Raw genomic sequence first — 13,482 nt, forward strand, 5'->3', positions numbered from 1 at the left:
AGCTGTGCACAATTGCCACACTTGCTGCAATTTCGGGATTCGTGCAGTTTAACCCAGTTCTTATTTAATTTAGAAGAAAATCCGCCAACCTGTTCTTCACTGTGAGTTCTACTCGCACGTTTGTTAAGGGGTTTGTGGTGATTTATTTATAGCTAACACCGAGGAAGGTGTACTGCTTCAGTACTGGCACGTATCTGTGAAATAGCTAGTATTAAACTATTTTTTGAATTAGGAGAACCTTCTCATCTCACCCGCATCGTGTTCAAGTTAATACGGGTCTAACACGTGCTGCTGCGACTCCTCACGAGACCCGACTTGGCAGTCCCTTCTCGAGGCCCCATGCACTAGAAGGCGGCCTTTAAGCGGGCCCTAAAGCAAAATGGTGCCCGCCTCAATGTGATGCGGGGCCCAGTCTACCATATCTCACAGACATGCATTGGCCTCATGTTTAAAGGGGCCTTCCTGAAGGTTTTGGGCCTGCCTTAGTTACGCCCGTCTCAGATTCTCTGCAGATAAAGCTGTCAATTGGGGATAGGATGGGGCCCTACGGCTACAGCTGCTGACTTGGCGCTGGGGCACCATGTTCGAGCCTTGGCGTCGACTCAACCTCCTGTGATTCTGGGCAAATCAACTCCCTGTGCCAGTGGCATAACGAAAATTGAAGCCCCCCCCCCCCCCCCCCCCCCGCAAGGTACACAGAGAGCCCTGCTCCGGTTGTAGATCTGTCAGGCCTGAGTACAGTGCTGAGGGGGACCACTGTAGTTCAGGGGCCTCTGCACTGCGGGGACTGCGGGGGGCCTGTGTTACTCCCCTGCCTGTGCCTACCAAAAATGAATGTGTCCTCGTGTAACGTAACTGGTGCTAATGTAAAGCGCTCCAATACCGTCAAGTCGTGTTTGCACTATATACATCTGCAAAAAAAAAAAAAAAAAATTGCAGGGTCGGCCTTAAACAGAAACTCAAAAGTAATTTGGCTTCTCGTCAGGGCGGAATCAGCATGCTGAACATACCACCTGAATTAGAAGCACACACACAGTACTACCAAGTTGAGGGCTCCCCTTCAAGTGTTGGGAGGCCTCCTCCCTCCATCACAGTGAGGTGCGGGGGTGTTCCTTTTTAGAGTCCTAGCACAGGAAGAGCAGCAATAAAGGACTGAAGGCAAGTTGAGGTGTATTGGAAGAGTCACCTGCTTGGCCCCTGGACCTGAAATAGCAGGTGGATGGGTGTACATAGCTCTGAATCAGGATGCAAGGGCACTGACAGAGTTTCTCTTCAAAGTCTTGGTAAAGAAACAGCAGTGGAAAGGAGGTGCAGGTCGATGTTGTTATTTTGGCAGAACTGCTTCTGAAGAGCCTTTTACAGGAAAACCAGAGGAGAATAGAGAACAAAACAGTAGACATGGGGATTCTGGGACTGACTATGGAGGGAGAGTCAAGAAAGGGCCTCCGTGTGTTTGCGGCTCTATTGGTGAGGACTATGGTTAAAGCAGGGTGCCTTTTTTGGGCCTATGTCAAGCTATTTTGGTTCTCTCCCCTCAGAGCCCGAGCCCTTTTCAGGGGCTGAATGTAGCTGTTGTCACACAGAGCATCCGGTTTTCAATAAGATAGCAGATGCCAGCAACAGTTGGCAAATATATGCTCAAATGAATCTTATTACCAGACAGTGGTCAGGTGGAGAGGCTGTTTCACTAGTGTAAAGTCTTAAACCTATCCTCGACCCGTCACTCCATTCACCCACTGCCCAGAGTCAATCCTTATCTCTGACTACTAATAGTCCATATCCTTAAAGTACTCCTATCCTGGGAATATATCATCTCTGGTGTGGGTTTCCCTATTGCTCAGTGATTTCTGATGCCCGTAAGGTTGATCACCACCACCCTTCATCCCTGCTGCCACCAGCTCAGGGTTTGGAACAAATAATATAATTTGCCCCCTAGTTGTCATGCAAAGTGCTACACCAATCTATTACATACTCAAGAAAAGCCATAGCAACATTTATCACAGACCTACTGTACCCTCGCACCTGACATTTTCAATATAGTGTGTACCCTACAAATTCCTGATGCAAGGGCCCTGTGCTATTCTCAAATAGTGCAATAAGGCAGACACGCATGACATATCATAAAGATGTTCTTTATTATGAACCCCCACAGAAACTCCTATGGCAGCACAGTGAAACCAGCATTGCATCACCAACATTCTAAGCCCCCGAATATATATCTCCAGAATCTTGAACCTGGAAGGTCAAGCTACTCACACTCCACATAAAGTCCTCTTTCCTCTACTGCTAAATACATTATACTGAAAAATACACAATGTCCCCTCTTTTTTATGTAGACCCATGTTTTTAAGAATAAGGGTACATATACCTAGAATACTAAGCTAAAATACTACTATTGATAACATTACTTACATTTTCAGTTACATACAAACATATATAATTATTTTGGTTTTCTCAAGATTCTCCCACTTAATGTTTCAACTTTCACTATGTCATGAGAATCATTACTGCTTCTGGCAATATTGTGTGCTACCTCAGGAGAATTTGGCTCTTGTACATCATCAAAATTACTATTAGATTTGGAACATTCCCCAGTGTCATCATATTCTCCTGCACTGTCTGAAGCAACACTAGACAGCCCTCCTGAGATCAATCCATTTCCTGGAATAAATCCATCCTGATCCAAATACCAATAGTTACTAGTAGCAGTGTGTTTTGCTTTGCTGCCATCAGTACCTCCTCTTACCAGCACAAGATGACTCATAAACCACATCTCACTATTGTCCAATACAACCATGTTATTCATTACCTTTACCACGTTTTTTGGATTTACTAATTTTGGTCTCACCTTAGACTACTCTCCCAGCACTCATCACACGTTCCCATTTACCAACACACAACTTCACTTGTTTTGATACAAATTTGAAATCATAATATACCTTGTTTTTCATATGAGACTCCACAATGCACCTCTCAAATCATGGACATCGCATTCCACCATTTCATTCCTCTTCATCTAACTAGGATTAACCTTAAAGTATGGTACTCTGTCCCTCATCAATGAAAATGGACTCTTGCCTACAGACCCATAACAGGTTGTTCTGTACGCCCACACCATTTTTTTATTTCAGCATCCCAAGATACATTGCTATTATTGGAGAGTTGTAAAATACCTTTGATACTTCTGTTGATCATCTTCATAACTATTCCCACTCGGATTATAAAGGGCTGTAAACATTTGTTTCACACCATAAGCTTTTAACTACTCATTTATCTCTGTCAATTTAAATAGTACACCTTTATCAGTGGGTATAGTTGTAGGGAATCCTTACCTCCAAAACACCTAATCCATAAACTTGATCATTGTCTTGGTATTTACTTATCCACAACAAAGACTTCAAACCATCGCAAGAACATATCCACCAAAACTAAAATATTCTTAAACGTGCCGTTCTGATAGTTTGTAGGTCCCATGATTTCCAAAGCTACCTCTTCCCGGGGCAACTTCAGGCAACATAAAGAACTCTAAGTGGACTCAAGGTTTTCTGTGTTTTGTCAGCCACTTCACACTTTGCACAAGATCTTACAAATCTTTCAACCTTCACATGCATCCTAGGGCCACCAATTTAAGTATTTCAATCTCCGTTTCCTACGCGTGATGTCGGAGAGCTCTACATGACCAAGGTTAATAATTTTTTCCCAGAATCCTTTAGATGGGATAACTTTCTCTCCTCGCAAGGTAAATGAGTCACTCATACACAATTCATCCCTGACTTCCCAAAATCCTCTCAATTTGTCTTTAAGACAACTTTTGTCTTGGTCACACATCCCTTCACAACTTTCTCTTTCACTTCTTTCAAAATTGCAACCTTGCTCTCAGCTTCCAACCACTCTTTCTGTTCAAAATTATCCTTAAGAACGTGTACTTGAGAAAACAGGCAACAGAATATTTGTTCCATGAGTTCCTGTCAGCTTCTGTCAGTGGTGATGCCATTCTACTCAAGAAATCCACTATTAAATTCTTTGCACCAGGAACATACTGGATGTCATAGCTAAAATCTTGTAAATGCATAGATAATCTAGCTAAACTAGCTGATGAAAAAGGGTTCAGGCAGATCAGGTCGTTTTACCCCTTTTTTAGGTTTGCCCGGCGTTAGCCGCTTCTCACCCAACTCACGATTACCAAATAAAGAGGCAGGCGCTGGAGACTGGAAGGCAGGAAACAGGAGTTTATTTCCGACGGAACAGAACACGTCAAATCAGACAACAGGGTATCTTCTCGAGGCGCTCTGACAAGTTTCTCTACGGTTCCGTCTTTTATACACAGGTTTATGATGTACAAACATTCTTTATTGTAATAAAGACACTTTGAAGTACGAAAAGGCATGTTTGGAATCCCAGCTTCAGGCCTATTCCCATACCGGTCGCTCTGATGTTGTTTTCCCCTCCCAAATGTAACATGTGATTGTAATCTGCAGCCGGACGTCCCAACAGGACACGAGGGCAAAAGGGGGTGGTCAGATCTAAGATTGGCCAGGCGATAAGATCACGTTCGCTATGCGGGGCCGGAGGGGGTACATCCACGAGACCTAGTTTTATGATATGGGACTGGGTCGAGAGGCCAGGTGTAGCCGGGGGGGGTCATCAGAAGAGAGGAAGGGTGTTCCTGGGAGGAATGCAGGGGTGTCGGTCAGATCTAGGGGTGTGAAGGCCTTGATCAATCACCGCTCCTCTGATGTGAGGCGAGGTCCTACTGTAGGGAGCAATAAACTGCATCTGTTGGACTAGGTGATGGCCTGGGATCAGGCCGAGCAATCGGGCAGGGAGGAAGAGGTTACCAAAAGGGCCCGTTCTATGGGTAGGATGAAAGAGCGAGGGGGCAGGGGTTCAGCACGGAGACAAGGTCGTGTTTAGCGGTGCGCTTATGGCCCGAACAGGAGAGACCGGGGGCTGTCGGGGCGCGGGGGGGGGTACTTGCGAGGCTGGGGAGAGAGAGAGAGAGAGAGAGAGAGAGATGCAGGCTATTTGCAGTGGGCAGAGAGGTCATGACACAAAGATGGCTACTATCTATGTTCGTGATGGGGCCTAAAAGGGAACAAGATGGCGGGGCTACTGTTTCGTGACTTTCGCTATACCTTCAACAGTGGCGAGGGTGAACACAAATGAACGCCGCTTATGTACATATACATTGTCATTTTCCACAGTCGCCGCTTTTTACATAAGATAGGTCATTTCCGTGTTTATCATAACTGACGGGGTGTACATATAGTCGTGTGTAGTCAATGAAATAGCGTTTGTCAATACTGGTAGACTTGCATATAACCGTGTGCAGTTGATGCGACATACGAGGTGGAATACATATAAATTTACATTTGTCGTATTTAAAAAGTGACCGATGAAACATTTTACAGGCAAAAGTGGTTGAGGGAGGAATTTAGTCCAATACAAGCAATTAGTCAAGGGGTGTAGAAAGTTCCGAAAAAAAGGGGGGGTCTTCGCCACAGTGTCTTTTTAGTAGCGAGTCATCACTGGTAGGCTCTGGTAGTTCGTTTTCTTCCGTTGGCGCTGTTGAGCACCGGCGGTGGAGCTATAGGTCCAGCTCGGGTCCTTCTTTACACGTCGCAGGGTGTGATCTGTCCTTTGCCGTTAGGCCACAGTCCTGTTTCCTAGCTAATCTCTCTTAAGGGTGCCTTATGCTGGGCACCTGCATTTCTTTCTCGGAGTCAAAATCCACGTGGAAAGGATAGAAGGGGTTTTGTCGGATAATCGAGGGAGGAGAGGGCGGAGTGGGACCGGATCTTTGAGACGGACCAGGGGAGCAAAAGGGTGATGCGCAGGCAGGTCCATCAATCGGGCTCAAAGGGGCGGGGACTTCTGGCACGTGTGGGTCAATAAGTAGAGGGCTTCAAGGCAGCCCCCCATTCCTTCGTTTTCTGCGTTTGAGAGTGGTGCATCGTCCCGCGTCCCGTTGCTCTGCGGCTCCATCTTAGGTCGAGATCACACGCGCCTCACGATCTGTGGCCAGGCTGTGCGTCACGTCCAGCCCCTCTCCTCCGGTGACTGTGTATCCTTGAATGGGTACAAAACAGGTTTTAGCGAACTGGCAAGAGAAGGCATTTATACATTTCAATTCCGTCCCAGATCTAGGTAGTTGGGGGTACGTTTCATCGGTCATGGTCAGGAGTTATCACTGTGGAGCATGTATACAGGCATGTCTACTGAGTTTGTACTAAGTCTATTTGGCGTTCATTCATGTCGCATGTGGCTTTCTGACCCTAGCCCTGGCAGTCTTCTATCAACGTGAGGGAGAGGGATAGTGGCTAAACATTCTTTTCTCGGGGGGGCAACAGTTAATCGGGGTCATCAGTTATACTTCGTGTTATGGAGCTGGGGCCAATCGGGAGAAAACGGGGACGTTTGGACATCCGTACTTGGATGCAGAGGGATGGGGCAATCTGGACATTGTTTCTAACAAGCTGAGAACAGAAAACCACTGACATATAGTCCTCCTGTAAGAAGGCCAGATTAGGGGACTTCAGTCGTCTAACCTGTCCTTTCCTTCATAGCCAATTCAAGTTCCATCATTTTACAGAAAGGAGAGGTAGTAATATGGCAAATTACAATTGTTTTAGTTTCTGTCAATTTGCCGAACACCTTTGTGTTCGAAAACCAATTAGGCTCGTGCCGGCGGGGCACAACGTTACCATACAAAGGAAGAGGGAACAGGGGGGAGGGGGACCCTCGGAGGGAGAGTCGTCCGCATTTTAAATGAACTATTCGGTACACGTACAACATGAAGAGAGAGAAAAAGAGAGAGAGAGAAACGTGTACAGTAATAGGCCATTTAATGCGCACACAACACAAAACAGTAGGGGTCATGTTATATAGAAACACAGACTGAGGGACAACGTAAATCCATATACTACGTACACATGAATTCAGGCGGGGGGGTACATGTATTATATACAGAACTCAAGACAACACATAGAACAGTACTTGGCCAAAGATATTTCCTCCTGCATGCTGCGCACTCTTAGTATCCTATTTAATTCGCTTGGTTGTCTTTTGCCGTTGGCCTCTGTCGCAAATACTTACACTTTCGTCAATTGTTCGGGAACTAACCTGGTCGGGCTAGTACTTACGGTGGGATCTTTGAATCGTTATTAGCGAATGGGTATCCAGGCTGAGGCAACAGAGGGTGTCAGTCGGGGGAACAATGGGCAGCTTCGAGTTTCATGTCCATGAGGGTGCAAGGAGGAGGTGGTAAATCTTAAACATTGACAATATTCTTAGTCTTCCAGGAGGAGGGTACTTGGGTAAACCTCACCCTGGAATAGCCCTGAACCTTCCCCTATTTAGTTATCGCATGAACCTACTCGTAGGTGCACGTCATTCTTGGTTGCATTATTCGGGGGCCGGTTGGAGTCATATTTTTGTCATACTGCAATAACCCGTCAAGTTTCTGTTTCGGCCCCCCCTCCAGTCGCTGGGTTCAGAGAGAGAGAGATGGTCGTTTCTAAGTAAGGGAGTGTTATATCTATGTTTGCTCGTCGTGTATAGGCACCATGTTCAGACCCCCCTTTTTCCCCATTCCATCGGTCTTTCGATCATCACTCAAGTCGTACAAAAACATCTCTCTTATCAAGCCAACGCGTGCAACGTATATCCAGTCGAGTTATACACATCCGGTCATACGCGCGTGCATTCATATCACCCAAAATCGTCATGTCCTCAGGGGCAGTCCCCATGGAGAATGTATCATTTGTCCCCGCGGATCCATGGCGCGTTGCTTAGGTCTTCTCCATACTTTAGTCGATGTTCCGATGTGACCTGCAGAAAGAAGGGGAAAAAGAAGGGGTGGGGGCAGCGTTTTAAGACACATCCGCGCGCATAAACCCAAAAGGCTTTTACTTACCACGTATTCGACCTATCTCCGCGGGGTGCAGTCCCTTCCATCTCGGCGTTTTAAGCCCAGAGGGACTGGTAGTGCGGGAGGCATAATCATTGATGGACTGCACATTGCATAGATCGCCCACGTGTGGTATTGCGGATCTTGTGTGGGGGGGGGTCGAAACAAAAGGGCAGTCAGTGTAAAGTGGGGTGAACTCGTGTTCTTCTTCGAGGAGGCGGGGTGGTCTACAGTGGTACCGGGTCTGGTTTAGGGGCATCTGAAACAATTTCCCTGAGATACGTGGCATACAAAGTAAAACAGAACACCGGGACCTTTATCGATTGCCTTATGTTGCACAAAAGTAAAAAAAACACACGCAACAAACTTGGATCATTCACATTTTCAATATTTCTGGGTACTTTGCTTTTTAACCTTTCAGTAATCGACTTGCTTTATTTCGCCTGTATTTTACGTAGATCGGAAACAATGGCTATGTATTCGAACTTACCAATCCAAGAGCTACGACTATATTTGTTTGTCACAAAATCTTTATTTAAAAAATGTTGACGTACAAATGCAGGCCTACAACCACGTGGGCCAGCCACGGAGCAGACTGGAACTGTACATGAGGGCATATTTATCTGCGGAAAACATAACTGAGTCGGTGGTTGTTTTATTTCATTAAGCTACGATAAGTGCAATAAAATCATATCGAAAATTCATTGTGGGCAAGTACCATCAGTGTCAAAAAGATTCGAACTTTCAATAATACTGTAATCAATGATGCGCCAGAACTTAATATCAAATTCATTGCTCGAATGTTCAGGCAATACTCATCCCCTCCCGCCATGTGCTTCAGAAACTGCATACATATCTCATGATATCAAGTCTGAGCATCCGGAACACAACGGGGAATTGCGAGTTTCGTTTGTACCGGCGCCATTTTGGGTGGGGTCAGGCGGGTCCAAGTATAGTCAAAATGTCTCCACCAACTCGTGGTCGGACCAGAACCTCTTTCGGCAGTCCAGAAGTTTCGTTAAGGGGCAACAGAAGGGACCGGTGACATGAACCATCAATCAAAGAAAAGGGAGGGGCAACAATCTTTCCTACCGGGTCGTACTGATGTTCCACCGGAACTGATCAAATCAGTAGTCTGCAGTATTTTTGGTCATTCAAAAACTGAGGCTGGCGCCAGCATGAGGGCGCCAACGTCTCGTGGCTACGTCTTGGTCGTTCTGTGAGCAATCATGGCAGTCGTTCCCCATCGGGGGCCTGGGGCCCCTGCAGTTCTTGTAGAATCTTCAAAGCTGAGGAGAACGCTTCTGGACGGAGGACTCGCTTTTCTAGCTGGCCAGCGACCAGGCCATCCTTGCACGCCAGGTTCATTCCTGCAGAGTCGACCGCCATTTTTAGGAGTTCTGCAGCTACCGGCAGTCACTGGGTCGAAAGAGCAGACGGATTCCAGCCTGCCGGGCTAGGCGTCGTTGCACCGCCGCAGTGGACGAGACCCTGCTGGGTGAGTGGAGCGTCGCTGCACCGCAAGAGTGGACAAACCTTTTGCCGGGTGCGTGGAGCGTCCCTGCACCGCAAGAGTGGACGAACCCTTTGCCGGGTGCGTGGAGCGTCCCTGCACCGCAAGAGTGGACGAACCCTTTGCCGGGTGCGTGGAGTGTTGGGGGTGCAGCTGAGGGGCCTCCACCTGGGGAGGCGGGAGAGGCTCGTCCGCGCCGCCTCTCCCTCCCAGTGCACCCCACGGCGTCTCGCTGACATTTGTTATGGCCGGACCAGGCGATGAAGAAGAGGGGGGGGTCGGAGGCATATGCAAGACATCCCCCCCCGTGGCCTGCAAGGCGCCGGGAGAAGAAGGGAATGGGAGGACCAGTTCATTCCGGGCCGGGCCATTCACCCCACGACTTCTCTGGCCGAGGGGCGGCCAGCCGCTCTTTACCATGGCCACAGGAGCGGGTCCCTTGGTTCATCATGGGGACAGGTCTTGGCGCGTGGTGTCGCCTCCGGACTATTCGCGTAATGGTTCTCCACCCCAGGCCGCCGCCGACGGCTTTTGTAGACTTTTTGACGCCCAAAAACCTACTAGAAAGTAGCCCAAAGTAGCCCGACATTGCTACTTTGGGGAAGGAGGGACAGGAACGGCGTCAAGCAGACGGCGAAATGCATTGTGGGTTTGTTGTTGCAGCCGTTTGCCGTGTAAATAGTTGTTTAATACATTTTTGTTCAAATAAAAACGTTTTAACCTGTTACTTTGCTATAGTGTTGTATATTTCTAATATTTGCCTAGGGTTTGTCGTTAATTGGGCGGGGTGGTCGGTGGAGCCGAGCTGTCTCGCAGTCATCATGGTGTTGAGTTCGGTTTTCCTCACTAGTTTCATATTTCCTGAGGGGTTGTTCCTAATGCTTCCATTTCAGTGAGGTTGAAAAGAGATCTCATCAGTGGCCTACTGATTTTACTCGATTCCTTTTGTTTTTCCTAACGATTTTTATGTTCTTTTATTTGCTAGCACGATACAGCGGCTAATCCGCATTTTCTTTATATACAGGGCATTTGTCAAATCTGGAAGTATGTGAAGTACTACCACACCGGAAGCACGTAAAAACAGAGACACTTCCTAGGCTGTTATTTACATCCCTCCCGTATCCCTTGTTGTAGTTAGCTTGTGTATTCCTATAAGCACATTTTTACTTTTTTTACTTTTGAAGTTTTGTTCACAGATGAGCTATAGGATGTCGGAATACGTGCTCTGGCACATATTTCTGAGAGCTCTGTTTTTTTACAATTGCACTGATATCTTTAAGATTTGACTCTCCCTCAATCCATAACCTCTCTTGTAGACTTTTTTTCCTTGTGAACACAACAATTTGGTCACTGATCAACTTGTCATGTAAATTGCCAAATCTGCATGTTGCCACTAAGTTATCTTATCGGCCTACCTCAATACATAGGTATGAGCAGTTGAGCCCTAAGATGATTTTCCTACCTCTCTCAGCACCTTTTCTCTGGAGGCCTGGACATCCAGATATCTATACCTTCATTTCTACCTGTTAGTCACCCATAATTCGGTTCTGAGCCCTCTCCAATTTGTCTTTACATCATCTCCCTTGGTGACATTATCCATTTGTTTGATTACTTTTACAATATATATATTTGTGACATGCACATGTTTATCCCATTTCAATGCCCTTTTCCTAGTCTAGGAGGGTCTATTCTACCTTCTCATTTCTACCCTCCACTGGATGGCACTGTTGGCCCTCATGCTGAACTCACGAACATTGATTTCCATTTTTTCCCTTCCTTATTTTGCACTATCCAACTGTAGTCACTTCCTCTGTGCCCACTTTTGATCTTCCACAATTCTTAACATTCTCTTTAATCCTTCCAAACAGCTGATATCTTTAATGACCACTATAGACACTAAAGCATATTACCAAGCTAAATATACAAAACAACTACTCTTTTGTTCCATTCCACACACCCATGGTAGAGATCAATACAAAGGTGCTCAGTTAATTGTGCTAGAGTAATACTCTACTAAATAGTCCACTAGTGGGTCTTTCCCAGTATACTTTCCTCCTGCTAGGTAAGATTTGCAACTTCACTATCATCTAACCTCTCATCAGCACGGGCAGCATTACTGTGGCATTGACAGTCCATGTCTAAATCGTTCAATAATGCACCCATCGACTTCAGGGCCACCACTCCTGTGGCTACCAGTTATCCTTCCATGGCAGCCACTGAAATAGGAACACCAATAACTTGCGAGCGTGTAAAAGTCCAAAACAAGGAATAAACTTTCAAGTGTGGACCATCATAGGAGGGCAGCAAAGGACCAACTGCAATTATCGTGGGATGCTTTAATCTTAGATTATTATAACATTCAAACCAAACATACCTCCTTCTATGTTTCTTTGCAGTGGAGTTTGTATGGTGAAGTCATAATTTGTTTTTAAAAAGGTACAAAGTAGAGGCATCTTTACAAGATATAGTTGGGAGTTATTTTTGAATAGGGCTGCAAATGACTGATTATTTAAATATTCTTATATATTTTTCAAAATGTGCAGAGGTTTTGTGATCTCATCTCAAAACAAGTAGGATACCAAGAGAAAATGTACACAAAAGACCACAGATTGGAAATATGCAGGGGTTGATCTCATAATTTCTTTTGATAATTCGTACATAAAAAAAAGAGTGGGATACTAAGATGAAATATGCATGCTAAAGGGCTGTAATGAAGTAGGTAAGACCTGTTATGTAACTATGTATTGTAGAATGATGAAGATTTTAATGTATATGAACTGTCTGTGTTTTGAAGCCTTGAAGAAGTCTTGTGTGTGAGACGAAACGTGTTGGCTACATGTGTGGAGACGCTTTCATAAAGAGACACAGAAGATGTGCATAAAAAAGAATGTTTTAAAGAAAATATGGAATAGTCTGCGCACTACTTTCATTTGAACAATGAGAATTAGAGGTTGCTAACTTTTGCTGAATAGATAGTGTGTGCTGATCTGTTTTTCATATAGTGATCAGATGTATGTTGCTCATGTCCTCTTTGTAACCAGGCAGTTCAGCAAAGAAGGCCTCCTGAGATGCAGCAGAGGGAGCTTACGGAAAGAGTATGCCTTGAGATACAGCAGGTGAATGTTTCAGTGCTAGCATCTAAGTATCTCTTTTGCTACTAGGCCTTTGTCCTTTTGTGTAAGAGAGGCAAGGTGGTTGGGTGTGGAGTGGGACGGTGATGTTCTTGAAATATTTCGGTCATCTGTGCAAGGTACTCAGAAGTGAGCCTTATTTCTTAACATCAACCAGATGTCCAGTGTAGGAAACAACAAAGGGAAAGACCTGGATGAAATGAGATGCTCTTCCCTTCTGCCTGGCCCCAGTCTCATCTTTCTGCAGGAGCAGGAGGTGGAATTTGGGGTATAAATGCATTCCCTTTGTTTCAGTGAGGAGCAGCTAATGCAACACATTTGCACATTGTGATGACATCAACAGATTCAGGTGCCGCAAAACTGATGTGAGAATTGTTCTCCTCTCATTATAGGATTTGCGGCGTTCATTGTACCTCCAGTTTGGGATGTGCAAAGTTGTTGCTAAGTTCACGAAGGTTGTAATTTTTTTTGCTTTGCTGCTTGCGTGTGGAAATCATAATTTGGAGATTTTTACATCCTTATTTACCACTAACAAAATTAATCCGCATAACATATGCCTCGCAAAAAAAAAATGCTTACTTTTATTTGCCTTTGCAATGCCATATTCCAAAGTAAAACTGTGCAACAGATAAACATGCCAGAGATAATGGGGCAGATTTACTATTTATTCACGTAGCGCACTACAGCAGCCCCAAATGCTACACTGCGCTACGTGAAAAGGAGAGAAGAGTATAGCACCTTGTTTACTAAAATATGACTCTCTCCTCCCTTCTTACTAGCGCCGGCACTGAAATCAGCTGCTATGCGCCATGGAGACACCTATACGCCATGGTGCAAGGGTGTCTCCGTGAGTGTAGTATAGGTTTTCAACTGGAAGGAACCCTTCTAGTACAAAATACTATGGGGCAGATTTACGAGACCCTTGCGAC

The sequence above is a fragment of the Lissotriton helveticus genome, chromosome 6 (genome assembly GCF_964261635.1).
Source record: "Lissotriton helveticus chromosome 6, aLisHel1.1, whole genome shotgun sequence".
Taxonomy (NCBI): domain Eukaryota; kingdom Metazoa; phylum Chordata; class Amphibia; order Caudata; family Salamandridae; genus Lissotriton; species Lissotriton helveticus.